A 19,574-nucleotide genomic window follows, 5' to 3' on the forward strand; every position below is an offset into this window, starting at 1 on the left:
TGTTAAATGACAGGTTGATTGAATGCTCCTGAAAAATGGGAAAGCATTAGAAAAGCCCAGTTAGACTTCTTAAATGAGTGAACTTCAACTCAAGAATCCATTATGTAGTCTAGAAATTTATCACCTATCGGTGATATCGGGGTGAAAGATATTTAAGAATATGCAAGAAATCCAAAGAGTGTATCTTCAGTTCAAACTATCTTAGGAAAACATTTTAAAAATACATTTAACAAATCCATAATAAAGCTAAATTCAGAAAAAGATAACTCGGGAAAAAAATAGTAAAGAAAGCAATTTCCAACAATAAATAAATCTTCATTTACTATTTGCTATGGAATGAATGTTTAAATTTTTCCAAAATTCATATGCTGACAACTAATCCCTAGTGTAATATTATTAAAAGGTGGGATCTCTGGAAGGTGCTTAGATCATGAGTAAGGAGCCCTCATGAATGAAATCAATGTCTTTGCAAACAGCCCTGAAGGAGTTAGTCTCTTTCACTCTGTGAGAACAAAGCGAGAAGGTGCCATCTGTGGCCCAGGAAACAAGTGTTCACCAGATACTCAATCTGCATGTCCCTTGATCTTGAATTTCCCACCTTTCAGAACTGTAAGACATACATTTCTGTTGTTTATCAGTCACACAGTTTATGATATTTCACTACAGCTACCCAAATAGACTAAGACACTGTTGTATTACTTTTATGTTGTTGCATTACAATTTACCACAAATTTAACATCTTTAACAACATAAATTTACTCTCTCACAATTTCAGAGAGTCAGGAGTCTGGGCACAGCTTGACTGGGTCCTCTGATCCAGATATCATGAGGCTGAATCTCATCTATAATTTTATTTCTTCCTCCTCCTCCTCCTTTATTTATTTATTTATTTATTTATTTATTTATTTTGAGACGGAATCTTTCTCTGCCACCCAGGCTAGAGTGCTGTAGCGTGATCTCGGCTCACTACAGCCTCCGCCTCCCGGATTCAAGCAATTATCCTGCCTCAGCCTCCTGAGTAGCTGGAATTACATGTGCATGCTACCACATCCAAATTATTTTTGTACTTTTAGTAGAGATGGGGTTTCACCATGTTGGCCAGTCTGGTCTTGAACTCCTGACCTCGTGTTCCACCTGCCTCGGCCTCCCAAAGTGCTGGGATCACAGGCCTGAGCTAAGGCGGCGGTGGCGGCGGCAGCTGCTGCTGCCTCTGCATTTGCCTCTTCCACTGCCGCTGCCTCTGCCTCTTCTTGCTGTTCTCTTTCACCTTCTCCTTCATCTTTCTCCTCCTTCTCCTTCTCCTCCTCCTCCTCTTCCTTCTTCTTGTTCCTCTTCCTCCTCTTCTTCTTCCTCATCTTCTCTTCTTCTACGTTGAATTGCTGTAGTACTATTTCCTGAAACACATATCCTTCCTTCACTGAAGGTGGGAAAGCATGTCCATGTGCCCATTTTGCCCCACTTTTACTAGCAGAGGAAGGCATTTGGGAGAGTAAAGAAGTTATAGTTGGACCAGGGATAAAAGTTCCGGCTCTCTATTAAGCTTTTCTTCACACCACCCCAGTTGAAGCGTGAGAGTGCTTCATTGTAGTCTGCTAAGGGTGGAAATCTAGGCTCTCCACTTCATCTTTGGTATTGTAGGTCTGGATGGAGCCGGATATTTCCCTGTGCAGTTTAATTGTACGAGAATTATTTTATAAACATTTTCTGACTTTCTAGCATCCCCTTTCCTATCCTTTGATTAAAGATCAAATTTTTTTTTTTCTCTTAACCCATTGGTACAGATAAATCTAGAAAATATAAAAGTTGCATGGGACAATATATCAAAACCAAAATCAATAAGCATAACATATATCAAAAAGATTGGTCACACAAATTATAGACAAAGGAATACTGTCAATGTCATATGACACTACTTATATATTGTTAGAAAAAAAAGGTCAAGTTGAAAAATATGCTGTAAGAACATGAATAAATATACAGAAAACATCAAATTCAAAAGTCAAATGAACATATGAAAAAAATATCAAATTTTGTTATGAAATTAAAAATTAAATTTAATATATTGTTCGAATAGCAAATCTTAAATTTTTGAAAGCTATATCATTTATTGCTTACAATAAACACAAAATCTATTAAAGTTCTATATATGTATATATGTTCAATCAGCAATCATCCTAATTAATGTTGTTAGTGACATCCATTTTTATAGAATAAAAAGACAATAAACTCTGTATAGAGTTACACATATGTCTGTGCAACAGAAAGCATGTGTATGTATGTGGTTCATATATACTTAATCCTCATTTTTTTGAAGCGTCCATATCTGCAGATTCGTGTCCATAAAATTTATTTTTAACCCCAAAATTGATACTCAAGGCACTTTCACAATCCTTCACATACATGAACAGAGTGGTTAAATTTTTGACTTGTCTGATACACTTGAAGTTGAACTAAACAATAATCTGCTTTCTTGTTTTAGCTCTCATAATGTAAACAAGTATCCTTATCATGGTTTATTTAGTGCCACATGTGCTTTTTTGGTGATTTTGCTGTTTCAAATGGCACCCTTCAAGAGTGCCAAAATGTGAGATGGTTGTGATGTGCCTTATGAGGTGTGTTAGATAAGATTTTCCCAGGCATGAGGTATAGTGCTATTGGATATGAATTCAATGTTAATGAAACAATAATATATGTTAAATAAGATGTCTTTAAACAAACACATAAAACAAAGTTCTGTATTGAGTGGTTGATAAAAATGTTGTTAACAGATGCTTGCAGGAACCTAACCCTGTATTTCAGCTAAGAGCAATGATTTAGTATTCACTATTTCAGTGTTTATGGTGTCTTTATAAAAACATGGCTATCACATATAACAAGAATCTATTGTATATGTGTCTGGGTGTGTGTGTGTGTATATATATATACACACACATCTATGTGTACATGTATACACATGCTTATAGATAAATATGTGTGTACATGTATATCATGAATTCCTATTTGCATAGGATAATCTGAGCACTGAAAAATGTAGGATACAAAGTTGGTTATTAGGATACATACAATATTGTTAAAACAGGTTACCTTAGGGGGAGGAGGAGTCTAATTTTGGTATGGTAGAAATTGAATAGCTGAACAAAGAAAAAAAAAGACGATAGTTTTAAAGCCCTGCATGACATTCGTATGTCAATATGAATGCATACAAAAAGTTAAAACAAATTCAATTTTAAGATTTTTCAAAAGTAAAAATCAGTTATCTCAATTCCCATGTTCTCCTAAATAATATTATTTATATATTTTCTATTTGATCATCTATATTACTGCATACCATGTCTTATTTTTTGTCTAATAAGATGGAAGAATACATTAAGTTGAAGTATAGATAGATAATAAATAGATGGATGCAGACTGATAGACAATAATAGCAATAAACTAGGAAATGATTGAAATCGATAAACATATAGAAGTTGATATGGTTTGGCTGTGTCCCCACCCAAATCTCATCTTGAATTGTAGTTCCCGTAATACTACATATTGTGAAAGGACAAGATGGGAGGTAATTGAACAATGCGGGCAGTTACCCCCATGCTCTTCTCATGATAGTGGGTTAGTTCTTATGAGATCTGGTGGTTTTATAAGGGATTTTTCCCCCCTTTGTTTGACACTTCTCCTTCTTGCTGCCCTGTGAAGAAGGTGCCTTTTTTCCCCTTCACCTTCTGTCATTACTGTAAGTTTATTAAGGCCTTCTCAGCCATATATAACTGTGAGTCAAGTAAATCTCTTACCTTTATAAATTACCCAGTCTTGGGCAGTTCTTTACAGCAGCATGAGAATGAACTCAAACAGAAGTGCATGTCAAATTGAACATTCTAGACAAAATATTATCTCTATGTAGATGCCTATATCTATAAATATTGAAATAAAACCATTAGAGATAAAGACATATGTGCATATGCACATACATTATGTATTTCAAGGCAAACTGATACATCTCATGTTAATGTCTTTTTTATTAAGTAGCTGGATTACCATAGTTGTATCATTTAATTCAATTATGTTCAGTTTATTTAACTGTATAGTTAGGGAATTTACCTAGTTAACTTTTTCATGAGCTTGAAATTATAACTTTTGTATAGGATGCCATTTAAAAGATAATTAGCTAAACCTAAAGAAATTTTAATCATCATTTTAATCAAATATCCTCGCTAATAAATTTTAGTTCTTATTGGCGTTTAACAAAGCATCTCAGCTAAGCTGTCTATGAACACTCTCCACTTTCATATTCATTTTTTTAAAACAGAAATTATTTGTTATGTCCATGTATCAATGTAGGAAAAGGTAAACTCTGGATTGTTTTCATTGTCTCTATTCCAAAACATTTAATAGACACAAGAAACAAAAAATCAAACAAATTGATACACCCAGTGGAACAAAATTCCAGTGACTGTTTTACTAAATAACCATACCCATTGCTGCAGCTTTTTTTTTTTTTTTTTTTTTTTTCAGGATTTTTTTACTTAACAAGAGTTAAAATTCTTGGAAGAGATGGAGTTGAGGCATAGCAACAGTAACCTGGTGCTATAACTTCTTTTGTGGACTTTCCAGTCCAAACATCTTTTTCCAAAGTTCCTGAAGCTGTGCTGGTGCTTTCATTAGACTTAAATCCCTTTTCATTTTCATGAAACCTCATTTGTACTCAAGATGATTTTAGTGGATTTTGGTGACTTGTACTAAAGTCTTACGACTAACACAAAGATTAACAAACATCTTGTACTTTTCTTTTACAAAGTTTATCTTTCTAGAGTCTGTAGCTCTTCTATTATAAATTGTTTACATAATATAAACTCTTCGGGTTAAAATTTTTAATTTCTAAAAAAAATTTAATGTTTTATTCCTTGAAATCTTGTTGCAGATATATTATATGGATTTATGTAGAACAGAAGTTACATTCTTCTGTGATCAGTATTCAGTACCAGCAAAGAGAAATACTTATGTAATTCATATTGCTATAAAATTATGTATAATTTATAATACAGTATACAATCTAATGTAACATTTATTACATAACATATATTTTTCCATAATTTATTATATAGTACGTAATTCATACAAACAACAGTCACATATTGCTCACTCATTTTGTTTAAACTGCGGTAAAATCATAATGCTACTACACTTAGATTTTAATAAGACATTACTCAGATCTTTCTGGGGGCGTGGCAAAGATGGCAGACTAGAAGCAGCAGGAATTGGAGGCTCCCACTGGGGGAAAAAAAAAAAAACATAATAAGCATGTGAATCCTTCACCGCCAACCAAGGTATCCACGTTCTCTCATCAAAATTGACTCACAGAGAGAAGGAAGATCAGTGTGGTGCAGCAGCCCACCTGAGAGCCACATGGGGAAGGGGCACCCTCTCAACCCTCCCAAGGGAGGCAGTGAGGGAGCAGGCTACCCAACTGGGAATATTGCTCTTTTTCCACAGAACTGTGCAACTCAAGGATCAGAATATCCCACTTGTGAACCCATGCCACCGGAGCCTAATGTCCCAAACCTGGAAGGTGTAGATTCTTATAGCATCTCAGCTGGAATCTGTTGAAGAATATCAAGCTCTCCCGGGGAGGGCGACCAGCACTGGCTGTGGCTGCCTGCTGTCTAAGCCCTTCAAGCTGCTTGGGGGAGAGGCAGCAGCCAGCACCGGGACTGGTAACTGCCTAACATGCTAAGCTCCCTCTGTGGAAAGAGGAGAAGCATCCATTCTGTGGAAGAAAGGCAGCACCCATTTCTATAGCTCCAGGCTGCTCTTTTCCCCTGCTGGAGCCAGGGAGGCTGGACAGCTTGGTCCCAAGACTTGTCCCCACAGCCCAACACACAAGCTGTGGCAGTCTGTGGCCAGAGGGCCTCTTCAGGCGTAACCCTGACTCATCCTTCCTCAGTGGTCTGGCCTTCCCTGCAGGATCTCCAAACACTCCAGCCAGAGGCTTAGGGATAGAATTCAGATCTCCCTGGGCCTGAGCCTCTAATGGGAGGGGTGTCCACAGTCTCTGTGGATCAGCTGACTTAGCCTCTCCTCCTTGAATCCAGGCAGCCCAGACAAGTGGGTCTCCCCCTTGTAAAACACACCCTCTCCACCAAGGACAAAGTGCTTCATTAAACGAGTCCCGATCCTCATGCCACCCAACTGGGTGAGACCCTCCAACGGGGATTGTTAGACACCCTGTACAAGAGAGATCCTACTGGCATCAGGTTCGTGCCCCTTGAGGTCAAAGGTCCCAGAAGAAGGAGCAGGCACCCATATTTGCTGCTCTCCAGCCTCCTTGAGTGATATCTCCAGACACAGGAGTGAATTGGATGAATAAGGCCTGAAGTGAACCCCTAGCAAACAGCAACAGCCCTACAGAAGAGAGAGCTGACTATTGAAAGAAGAAAAAAAAAAAAAAGAAAAAAAGAAAAACAAACAGAAAGTAAAAACAACAGCATCAGCAACAACAATGAAAAAAAGACCCCCACAAAAACCCCATCCAAGGGTCAGCAGCCTCAAAGACAGAAACTAGACAAACTCTTGAAGATGAGGAAGAATCAACAACAACAATAAAAAAATGCTAAAAATCCAAAAGGCCAGAGTGCCTTTTCTCCTCTAAATGATCACAATGTCTTTCCATCAAGGGCACAAAACTGGACGGAGAATGAGATGGTTGAATTGACAGAATTAGGCTTCAGAAGATGGGAAATAAAAAAACTATGATGAGCTAAAGAAGCATTTTCTAACCCAATGCAAACAAGTTAAAAACCTTGATAAAAACTTAGAGAAATTACTAACTAGAATAATCAGTTTAGAGAGGAACATAAACAACCTGATGGAACTGAAAAACATAGCACAAGAACTTCATGAAGCATACATAAGTATCAACAACTGAATTGACCAAGTGGAAGAAAGAATATCAGAGTTTGAAGACCACCTTGCTGAAAGAAGACATGCAGATAAGAATAGAGGAAAAAGAATGAAAAGGAATGAACAAAGCCTCCAAGAAATATGGTACTTCATAAAAAGACTGAACCTACGATTGATTGGAGTACCTAATGGAGACGGGGAGAGTGGAAACAAGCTGGAAAACACACCTCAGGATAATATCCAGGAGAACTTCTCCAACCTACAAAAACAAGCCAATATGCAAATTCAGGAAATACAGAGAATACTATTAGGATACTCCATGAGAAGATCAACCCCAAGACACATAATCGTCGGATTCTCTAGGGTCAAAATGTAGGAAATCCTGTTAAGGGCAGCCAGAGAGAAAGGCCAGGTCACCTACAAAGGGAAGTCCATCATACTAACAGCAGACCTTTCAGTAGAAACTCTATAAATCAGAAGAGATTGTGGGTCAATATTCAACATTCTTAAAGAAAATAATTTTCAACCTAGAATTTCATATCCAGCCAAACTAAGCTTTATCAGTGAAGATGAAATAAAATCCTTTCTAGACAAGCAATGCTGAGGAATTTTGTTACCACCAGGCCTGCCCTGCAAGAGCTCCTGAAAGATGCACTAAGTATGGAAAGGTAAAACCAGTACCAACCACTGCAAAAACACACCAAAATATAAAGACCAATGACACTACAAAGAAACTGCATCAACTAATGTGCAAAATAACCAAATAGCAGCATGATGACAGGACCAAATTCACACATAACAATACTAACCTTAAATATAAATGGGTAAATGTCCCAATTAAAAGACAAAGTCTGGCAAATTGGATAAGGAGTAAAGACCTACTTGTGTGCTGTATTCAGGAGACCCCTCCTACATGCAAAAACACACACAGGCTCAAAATAAAGGGGTGGAGGAAAATGTAACAAGCAAATGGAAAGCCAAAAAAAAAAAACAAAAAACAAACAAACAAAAAAGCTGGGATTGCAATCCTAGGCTCTCAGAAAACAGACTTTTAACCAACAAAGATCAAAAAAGACAAAGAATGGTAAAGGGAACAATACCTTTACCATTAAAGGAGAATGCAGCATTAAAAGAGAAATTTATAGCACTGAATGCTCCCATCAGAAAGCTTACATAATGGTAAAGGGAACAATTCAATAAGAAGAGCTAACTGTTCTAAATATATATGCACCCAATATGAGAGCACCCAGATTCATAAAACTAGTTGTTAGAGACCTACAAAGAGATTTAGACTCCCACACAATAATAGTGGGAGAATTTAACACACCACTGTCAATATTAGACAGATCAATGAGACAGAAAATTAACAAGGATATTCAGGACTTGAACTCAGCTCTGGATCAAGTGGACCTAGTAGATGTCTACAGAACTCTCTACCCCAAATCAACAGAACATACATTCTTCCCAGTGCCACATGGCACTTATTCTAAAATCAACCACATAATTGGAAGTAAAACACTCCTCAGTAATTGCAAAAGAATGGAAATTATAGCAAACTGTCTCTCAACCACAGTGCAATCAAATTAGAACTCAGGATTAATAAACTCACTCAAAACCATACAATTTCATGGAAATTGAGCAATCTGCTCCTGAGTGACTCCTCAGGAGGGTAAATAATAAAATTAAGGAAGAAATCAAGAAGTTCTTTGAAACCAATAAAAACAAAGAGACAATGTACCAGAATCTCTGGGACACAGCTAAAGCAGCATTAAAAGAGAAATTTATAGCACTACATGCTCCCATCAGAAAGCTAGAAAGAACTCAAATTGGCACCCTAACATCACAATTAAAAGAGTGAGGGAGGCAAGAGCAAACTAATCCAAAAGCTAGTAGAAGACAAGAAATAACTAAGATCAGAGCAGAATTGAAGAAGATGGAGACACAAAAAGCCCTCCAAAAAATCAAGGAACCCAGGAACTGTTTTTTGAAAAAAAAATAATAATAACAAAATAGATAGACTTCTACCTAGACTAATAAAGAAGAAGAGAGAGAAGAATAAAATAGACACAATAAATAGTGATAAAGAGGATATAATCACTGACTCTACAGAAATACAAACTACCAAGAGAGAATACTATAAACACTTCTATGCAAATAAACTAGAAAATCTAGAAGAAATGGATAAATTTCTGAACACTTAAACCCTACCAAGACTAAACAAGAAAGAATTTGGGTCCCTGAATAGACCAATAACAACTTCTGAAATTGAGGCAGTAATTAATAGCCTATCAAACAAAAAAAGCCCAGGAGCAGACAGCTTTACAGCTGAATTCTACAAGAAATACAAAGAAGAGCTGGTACCATTCCTTCCGAAATCATTCCAAACAATTAAAAATGAGGGAATCCTCCCTACCTCATTTTATGAAGCCAACATCATCCTGATACCAAAATGTGGGAGAGACACGACAAAAAAAGAATAATTCAGGCCAAAATATCTGATGAACATCAATGCAAAAATCCTCAGTAAAATTACTGGCAAACCAAATCTGGCAGCACATCAAAAAACTTATCCACCATGATTAAGTTGGCTTCATCAAGTTGGCCTCATCCCTGGGATGCAAGGCTGATTCAACATACACAAATCAATCATCTTAATCCATCACATAAATGGAACCAAAACAAAAACCACATGATTATCTCAATAGATTCAGAAAACCCCAATATCTCGCCCCAAAATTTCTTGAACTGATAAGCAACTTCAGCAAAGTCTCAGGATACAAAATCAATGTGCAAAAATCACAAGCACTCCTTTGCACCAACAATAGGAAAGCAGAAAGCCAAATCATGAATGAACTCCCATTCACAATTGCTACAAAGAGAATAAAATACCTAGGAATACATCTAACACGAGATGTAAAGGACATCTTCAAGGAAAACTACAACCCACTCACTGCTCAAGGAAAGAAGAGAGGACACAAACAAATGGGAAAACATTCTATCTTCATGAATTGGAAGAATCAATATCGTGAAAATGGCCATACTGCCCAAAGTAATTTAAAAATTCAATGCTATTCCCATCAAACTACCATTAACATTCTTCACAGAATTAGAAAAAAAAAAAAAAATTTCAGATGGAATCAAAGAAGACCCCTTGAGGCCAAGACAATCCTAAGCAAAAACAACAAAGCTGGATGTATCTTGCTACCTGACTTCAAACTATACTACAAGCCTACAGTAACCAAAACAGCATGGTACTGGTACCAAAACAGACACATAGACCGATGGAGCAGAACAGAGACCATAGAAATACCACCACACATCTACAACCATCTGATCTTCGACAAACCTGACAAAAACAAGCAATGGGGAAAGGATTCCCTATTCAGTAAATGGTGCTGGGAAAAGTGGCTAGTCATAAGCAGCAACTGAAACTGTACCCCTTCCTTACACCTTATACAAAAATTAACTCAAGATGGATTAAAGACTTAAATGTAAACCAAAAACCATAAAAACACTAGAAGGAAACCTAGGCAGTGCCATTCAGGACACAGGCAAGGGAAAGAAATCATGACGAAAACTCCAAAAGCAATGGAAACAAATGCCAAAATGGACAAATGGGACCTAATTAAACTAAAGAGCTTCTGCACAGCAAAAGAAACTATCATCAGAGTAAACAGGCAACCTACAGAATGGGAGAGAATTTTTGCAATTTATCCATCTGACAAAACTCTAATATCCAGAATTTACAAGGAATTTAAACACATTTACAAGAAAAAACCAAACAACTCCATCAAAAAGTGAACAAAGTATATAAACAGACATTTCTCAATAGAAGACATCTACATGGTCAACAAATATATGAAAAAAACTCAACAACACTGATTATCAGAGAAATGCAAATCAAAACCACAAGGAGATACCATCTATGCCAGTCAGTATGGTGACTGTTAAAAAGCCAGAAAACAATAGATGCTGGCAAGGCTATGGAGAAATAGGAACACTTTTAAACTGTTGATGGGAATGTAAATTAGTTCTGCCATTGTGGAAGACAGGTTTGAGGATCTAGAACCAGAAATACGATTTAACCCAGCAATCCCATTACTGAATATATACCCAAAGTGTTATAAATCATTCTACTATAAAGAAACATACACACTTATGTTTATTGCAGCACTGTTCACAATAGCAAAGACATGGAACCAGCCCAAATGCCCATCAATGATAGACTGGATGAAGAAAATGTGATGCAGCTATAAAAACAAATGAAGGCCGGGCGCGGTGGCTCAAGCCTGTAATCCCAGCACTTTGGGAGGCCGAGGCGGGCGGATCACAAGGTCAGGAGATCGAGACCACAGTGAAACCCCGTCTCTACTAAAAATACAAAAAATTAGCCGGGCACGGTGGCGGGCGCCTGTAGTCCCAGCTACTCAGGAGGCTGAGGCAGGAGAATGGCGTGAACCCAGGAGGCGGAGCTTGCAGTGAGCCGAGATCGCGCCACTGCACTCCAGCCTGGGCAACAGCGTGAGACTCCGTCTCAAAAAAAAAAAAAAAAAAAAAAAAACAAATGAGATCATGTCGTTTGCAGGGACATGGATGAAATTGGAAGCCATCATTCTCAGCAGACTAACACAAGAACAGAAAACCAAACACTGCATGTTCTCATTCATAACTGAGAGTTGAACATTAAGAACACATGAACATAGAGAGGGGAACACCACACACCAGGGTCTGTTGGGGGTAGGGGCTTAGAGGAGGGAACTTAGAGGACTGGTCAATAGGTGTAGCAAACCACCATGGCACACGTATACACGTATGTAACAAACATGCATGTTCTGCACATGTATCCTGTTTTTTTTTTTTTTTTTAGAAGAAATAAATTTTAAAAAATATTTTTTCATTTAAAATAAATATTTTGTTGTTTTGTAGCATGACCATAGTGAATAATCTCGATTTTGTATCCCTGTGAGTGAACACAGCACAGTGGAGTTTCTTTGTAGACACACACATTTTCCTGCTATTTCTTTGAGGGCAAACACTGCTCTTGACTAAGTAGTTAAGGACAGTTCTGTTTTGGTTGCAAATAGAAACCATGTAAAATAGTAAACTTTTGATCATGTTCTGAAAAATTGTATTTCAGAACATAATTATATAATTGGCAAAATTTTAAAATTACTTCAATACAATCGTTGACAGATGATTTGATTTCTCAAATATATTTTTATATTCTGTCACATACTTTAGTACTGATACCAATCAGATGGCAGTATGCTCTTAGTTTACTTTCTGCAACATTAGAATATACTTGTTTTGCATGAATTAAAACAATATTACATCATATAACAAGATATCAGGTATTTGATTTGTACTTGTTCTTTGAGAAATTATTCTCTTTTTTTTCTGCAACATTAGAATATACTTGTTTTGCATGAATTAAAACAATATTACATTATATAACAAGATATCAGGTATTTGATTTGTACTTGTTATTTGAGAAATTATTATTATTATTATTATTATTATTATTTTGAGATGGAGTCTTGCACTGTCACCTGGGCTGAAGTGCACTGGCATGACCTTGGCTCACTGCAACCTCTGCCTCCTGGGTGCAAGAGATTCTCCTGCTTCAGCCTCCTGAGTATCTGGGATTACAGGGGCCTGCCACCACACCCCGGTAATTTTTCGTAGTTTTAGTTTCGCTATGTTGACCAGGCTGGTCTCGAACTCCTGACCTTGTGATCCACCCACCTCAGCCTCCCAAAGTACTGGGATTACAGGTGTGAGCCACCGTGCCTGGCCATATTAGTTATTCTTAAGAAAACATGATAGCTAAAACATTCAATGTGTTAAATATTTATGATCAAGATTTATGAAAACAAAAGAAAACCTGTAGAAGTCAATGTATGTAAAGGACAACCACTAGCCTTGTCTCTTGTTTAACTTATGGCCACAGTACCATACTTCTGTTGGAAGTTGGCTCTAAGGTATTCCTCTACCTCTTTATCTAAAATTAAACAAAACAAAACAAAACAAAAAAACAGATTGCTCATTACATTACTGCGTTACCATGCAGTGTGCTGTGTCAGGGGGAGCACATACAAACATGAATACACACACATATTATACTAAATAATTCCAAAGAATTTCTGGTATATCTGATTAGAGACAGGCACATAAACTTTAATGTGCATTAAAATTTTAGTTCAAATGTAGCTGGGATCCCAATGGTGTTCTTGGTTTTTTTTTTTTTTTTTTATCACTCTACACTGACCTGGAGAATGTAACACCTTAGCAAGTAATCTATTCCCTAAAAATATCACTCCCAGAGATACAGATTTTATTGAAATGTCAAGGAATACATGGAATATTCATTTCCCTTGTACACCATATGACAACACATTATAGATGATAGTTGTTTAGATAGATATAGAGACAGATGGATAAATAATCTATTTTCTCTTCTCAAGAGATAGTCTCTGGTCACCAGCTCTATCACTACATCACCTTTTACATTTTCCTTTCCCTGTCCACAAATAGCATCTAGAGTTGTTCTTCATACCTAAATAATTCAATGCTATCTTTCAGCTTGCATATGCCAGAGAGCAAAATAAAACATAGGTACTGGCCTAACCCAGGATTCTAGCAAAGTCCACACCAATCAATTGATTATCCCTTGTATTCCAAGTGTTTCAAGGATAGGATCACCTCCGACACATCTTTTTACTGAGCTAATAGAGTGGAAGAGTAATTGGAAACTTTGATGCCAAGAAAAACAAGATTGTTTTTCCTAATGTGTACTCAATACAGTACATTTTCTGTTAAAAAAAAAAAAAAGTATGAACTGGAAATATTAGACAATTGTGTACAGACGGGCACAGTTAGCTACATATGAGGCTAAGATTGTTTCTGAGCAAAGGATGTAACAATTGAGTAGCACAGTATTTCATATCTGTTACTAGATGGAAAATTCTTTAATACATCATCCATGTCTCATTTATTTTTCTGTTACATACTATGATAACACCTTGCAAATAAGAAGTGTTACAACATTTGTGTGGAAAAAGGATAAAGACAGCTAATTACACTGTGTGAGGCCTCTTTTCAGCTGTCTTATTGCATTTGACAGCTCATTATTTAATTGGGAAAAATACTAACTTTTATAATATGTGTAGTTGAGAGCTCCTCAGTCCAATGTTGGGAGAAGATTCTTTATGGGTCTCTGTGGGTTTTGCATCTTTTCTGAGCATAGCCATTGCATTAGTTATCTCTTGCTATGCTGTCTTCTGCTGAGGGTTTCTCAAGTCTCCAATTGGCCTCTCTGCTGGAGTTTCATGTAGAGAGGATCTGTTCTGACTTCCTGTAGCTGTATAAATGAAAGCTCCAGCTTCTTACTGGCTGTAGGTTGGAAGTTCCTCTTGTAACAAAGAGGACATCAGTAGTTACTTGCCACGTGACCTTCTCTATAGATAGTCATAGCAATTTGCTTCAAGACCAGTAAAAAAGACTGGTGCCTGCTGTAAATATGGAGTAATATACATAATATATCATGTATCATACGGCATATAACAATGGATAAGATAGAATATAGCTTATGTCTATTGTGTATACTGCAACCAAATCAAAGAGAATTGTCTTTTCTACCTAAGTAGTTTTACTCCATACACTCAACTAGTATTCAAAAATTTAAGTAAATTAAAAAAATATATATTCTTCAAAGAAGGAATTTAATTCAAATATATCTATAAAAAATCATGATATTTTGCCTTTATCATTCTAATAAGGGCACAGTCTTGTATTTAAATATTTTTATTTTCAGGTACATAGTAATTACATATGAGATTCTGTTATACAGTGTTTATTACATGCAGCTATTTGTAGAGTTCTATTTAGCTTATCGTCTCATTGGACTATAAAACAGCAAATATAATTATTCTATTACAAAATTAGATATTTGTACATTAAATCAAGGATACGAGTTATGGAAAAAATATCTTTAGACATTTTGTAAATTTTATTTTTTCTGAAGAGATATTTTTCTTCTGTTCTTAAGCGATTAAAAATATATTCATGAACATTAAGAAGTACGTAATTAATTTTATTGGTGTTCTAGTATTTAGGAGTCTCTTCTTTCCATTTATTCTCTCTTCCCCACATCACCTTTAAAAAGTTTAGTTCAAAGGAGATGGTCTCATTAAATTAAGCTACATTTATCCATATATCTGCAAGTCTTGGGAGCATGGTTCTAAGTACCCTTTGTGTTGGATTATCTTTTCACAGATGTTTATATTGCAAATCACCTTGAAAGATATAGTGACTCCATCCAGAGCAAAGCACAGTCATGCTTCCTGACTATTATGAAAGAGTCCAGTTTCCAAAGCTCAGAGTTTCTTATCTATAACAAACCCACCTCATGCCTAAGTATTCCCTGTCCCTCTTTGTGTCACTACCTGGAAACTGGTACTTGAGAATCCAGTGTAAAACAGTGCTGGTACTCTGGCTGCTGCTTTCGTTGTCAGAAATAGACTGTCTCTAACCCAGTGGTTTTGTTTATTTTGCAGCATCCTTAAAACTGTGTCAGGCTGACTTGTTAGATTGCAAGTAGGTGAATTGTTACCCACTTCACAGTGTATAAGTGATCTTCTCACTTAGAGAGGCTTAGGACAGTTACCCTAACTCAACACAGAATGAGTCTCAGTAGCAATAATGGAACTCAAATTTAACAAAGCAAAATGGCTTCTTACCCTAGTAATATTTTACTTCAACCTAATTAAATATATTTATGTATTTAAAGATAGAAAACATGGATCTGAAGAGATGCAAGAAAGAGCTTATCAAAAAAAAAAATCGAAGAAAGCTACTTGTTAGATATAAAGCAAATTGCAACCACAGAGATAATTTCAAGAAGAGTTTATTCTAAGCATAGAATTCAACTGGTCCCATTAGCAAAAACGTCTCTCCTGGGAAGATTAAATGTGTTAGATAGAGTTTTACAGGCTCTTTCCTTTCACGGGTTGGCTGACACAGTCTGTCCGTTGGCTATTTTAAGCCCTCAACAACCATTTTCCTCTTACCTTCTTCTTTTACTGAGGCTGAAAATCTTCCAAATGAGGGTCACCATGTGACACAATTAAGAACAATGGGATATATGTGGAATTGCTTAGTAAGAGAGTGCCTTTATATAAGATATGTTATTAAAAAGCCTTTTATTATTAGTCTTTCCCTGATTTTTATGCCTAGAAAAAGAAAATGAATCATATTAGAATCATTTGAATGCAAACTTATCAGTTTAGGATAAAAAAGCATCCTAAGTTTAGGATGAGCATCTGTTACATGGAAAACTAAACTACTATAAGTTTAATTATTGTTAGTTGGAACATTTTTGCTTGGATCCAAAGGAACTCCTGATACACAAGAACAAATAAACTAGACAAGGGGGAGGCCAGCAGAAGATTCTTCTATTTGCCCTGTTAAAAAGTATTTGGAAATTTACTACAGCCCATTCTCACCCACATCCAAACTCATGCCCACAAAAACATGTACACTAAATGAAAGACAGATGCTAATATTGAGATGATGCTACAGTTCCTTGAGTATATTTAGCAAGACAATGTGTTTTTACATTTTTAGTATTGTCTTTTCTCCAAATAACATCACGGACTTGCGTCTGCTATTGGACTTCAATTGGTGAGCTTCAAACTGAGCTCTCCTGGTTCAAATAATTAAAAATTTTTAAAAACTTAATTATTTAACTACATAACTAAGAATCTGTTGTCTGATTATTTTCTTGGTGCCTGTGTAAATTTCTTTTACAGAAAAAAATGTGCTGGTGAGAAAATATATGATCTGTTCCATTTTATACATATAATCTCATTTTATAACAATTTGTGCATGTATTAGTTTTCTAGGGCTGCCATAAAAAAATGTCACAGGCTGGGTGGCTTTAAAAACAGAAACATGCACTTTAGGAAGCCAAGGTGGGCAAATTGACTGAGCTCAGGAGTTTCCGCCTGGGCAACACAGTGAAACTCCATCTCTACTAAAACACAAAAGAAATTAACCAGGCATGGTGGCATGTGCCTGTAATCTCAGCTACTCTGGAGGCCGAGGCCAGATAATTGCTTGAACCTGGGAGGCAGAGATTGCAGTGAGCTAAGATCATGCCATTGCACTCTAGCCTGGGCAACAAAGTAAGACTCTATGTCTACAAAAAAAAGAAAAAAAAGAAATATATTTGTTCACAGTTCCAGAGGTAACAAGCTCAAGATCAAGGTGCCAACAGCGTTGGTTTCTTATCAGACCACTCTCCTTGGCTTTCAGATGGGCACCTTCTCATTGTGTATCCTTACATGTTCTCCCTCTGTGCTCCAGTGCCGCCAGTGTCTTATCTTTCTATGAGGGCATCAAACGTATTGGATCAGGGCTTCACCAAAAGAGCTTAATTCTAAATTAATCACCTCTTTAAAGACCTGTGTCCAAATACAGTCACATTTTGAGGTATTTGTGATCTGGGTTTCAACATACGAATTTTGAGAGAACACAAGTCAGTCCATAGCAATATGTAATCTTTTCTTTTAACTTTAACTCTTCTAGAGATAATTATTTGTTCAATTTCTTAAGTCTTGTTAACTCCAAATAATTGTAAAAGTGCAACCTGATGCCTAAAAGGTTGAAGTCCAAACCATGGACTGTGGTGATACCCACATTGTGAGCTTTGGGAGTTTAGTCATCAAAATAGAAGGCCCATACTAGCACCCAAATTACTCTACTTCTTCCGCCAAAACTCTAGAGTATAGACTTTTTAAAAATACATAAAAGTTCTAGGCTATAGTATGTCTTTGAGTACGAAGTCCTAAGCCAACCATGCTACATTTAAAAAAGCAATTAACTCTCTCCAGTTTGTTTATCCTAGTTCCAAATTAGGTTCATTTGCATTTTGTATTCCACAAATGTGCATTCATTTCAGTACTTTCCATAGTTCAGCAACAATGAATAGAAGCAATACAGTAATATATCAACTAACTTCTACAATCATTTTCATTTTTGTAGACCATAGAGTTACCACTAAATGAGAATTAGTTCAGTAGATAGAATTCATCAAGCATTATTTATTTCTGTTGTCTGCTTGAATAGTCCCTTTTATCTGAGATAAATAAGCACTCTGTTCATAAAATGCCTTCCTCTGACAATTCAATTGGTCACCAGGAAACTGAATAGAAAGAAAAATAAACATTCAATTAAAATAAGCTGTATAGGTAGCTCAGTTTCTAGTTTTTCTATTTTTAAAAAATAAAAGCATCTGTAATGATAGTAACCCTGTTTAAAGTAGACGTTTTTTCTGGGGATTTTTTTTTAGGAAGTATTGTAGAAGTTGTTCTTGTTCTTAATTCCTTAATACTAGACAAAGGAATTTCAGACAGAAACATGGAGACGTAGGGATTTAATTTGGCAGTAGTCTCTTATGTACATAATCATGGTGTCAGAAGTGATTTATGAACTTAAGACTTCATAGGTGCTTTTAATTATTTTAATCTCTCTGCTTGAGGTATGAATTTAATAATTATGAAAATAGAGGTTGACCCATTTGAGCACAATTGAAAACAAAACACACAGAGACACTGTAGAAATACTGAAAGGAATTCTACTATTCAAAAAGAGCCCAAACTAAACTGAATTAATCTGAGTTACCTGTTGGTTGGTTGTCATGAATATTGGACTACTCTAAAATTACGACAAAGACAATGTGTCTCTGTCCTTTTATAAGGAAGCAAGGTATCATTCAAAACACACACACACACACACACACACACACACACAAACACAGAACTTAAAATAAGAAGTCATTAGTTCTAGTTCTATTTTCTGTCATTTAACTAGTCTGGGATATTTGTTAAATAAAAAATCAACAATAATGACAAACACGAAAAACAATCTGGGCCTTTGTTATCTCATGTGTAAATTATTATAGTAGTAACATGTTATCTCAAAATTAACTGAGACAGAGAAAGAGTTAAGGCAGTTATTAGGTCCAGACTCTGTCCTCTCTAGAAGAGACCTCTCCTCTTTCCTCTGTTCTTCCTCTCTATCTGTCTTTGATCTGCTAAAACCTGACATTTTAAAGTTAAACTCACTGATAATTCTTCTAAATCTCAAATTCCCATTTTTCTTTTATGCAAGCTGAACTTCAAGTTATTGCCAAGGAATTTCCACAGATCACTGAGGGCCCTCCTCAATTTCCTGATTAACTCAGCATAGTGAGTCAGGCCTATCAACCTCAGGTTTTCTGACCTACACCAGTTGATTCACATACTTGGTGAAGGTCAGGCACCATGCTGAATGACCAAGGCTTGTTGTTGTTATCCTGAGGGAGAGTCAGACAAAAGCACCTCTAAAGACTGTGATAGAACTGAAGGCATAGCAAAAACCTCCATGAGGCCATTCTTGAGGCTATTCCTAAAACTTTAGATTGCAATAAAATCCATTCCCATGTTTAAGAACCTAATGAGCCACTTTCCAGCCATTACAGTTGTACTCTAGGCCGTGTTTTAAAAAATGCTATCAAATCCAGGTTATATTTAGATAAAATTATGAATTACTTATAGATGTTGAATCTATTCAAGTAGACTTTAATTCTGTTTATGAGCAGAATTACACTTCTCCTTTCTGGAGAACTCTCTCCACTTGTCAAA

At 36.2% G+C, this 19,574-nt stretch overlaps 1 long non-coding RNA gene across 1 annotated transcript; it reads right to left on the minus strand.

The window, feature by feature from the left end:
- Positions 1-1,295: 1,295 nt before the first annotated feature.
- Positions 1,296-19,313, minus strand: LOC114678148 (uncharacterized). The gene is made up of 4 exons (XR_003729419.2): positions 19,192-19,313; positions 5,199-5,262; positions 3,085-3,131; positions 1,296-1,464 (listed from the first exon to the last, which is right to left on the minus strand). It is a non-coding gene; the product is annotated as an uncharacterized LOC114678148 (long non-coding RNA).
- Positions 19,314-19,574: the final 261 nt, after the last annotated feature.

The sequence above is a fragment of the Macaca mulatta genome, chromosome 5, assembly GCF_049350105.2.
Source record: "Macaca mulatta isolate MMU2019108-1 chromosome 5, T2T-MMU8v2.0, whole genome shotgun sequence".
Taxonomy (NCBI): domain Eukaryota; kingdom Metazoa; phylum Chordata; class Mammalia; order Primates; family Cercopithecidae; genus Macaca; species Macaca mulatta.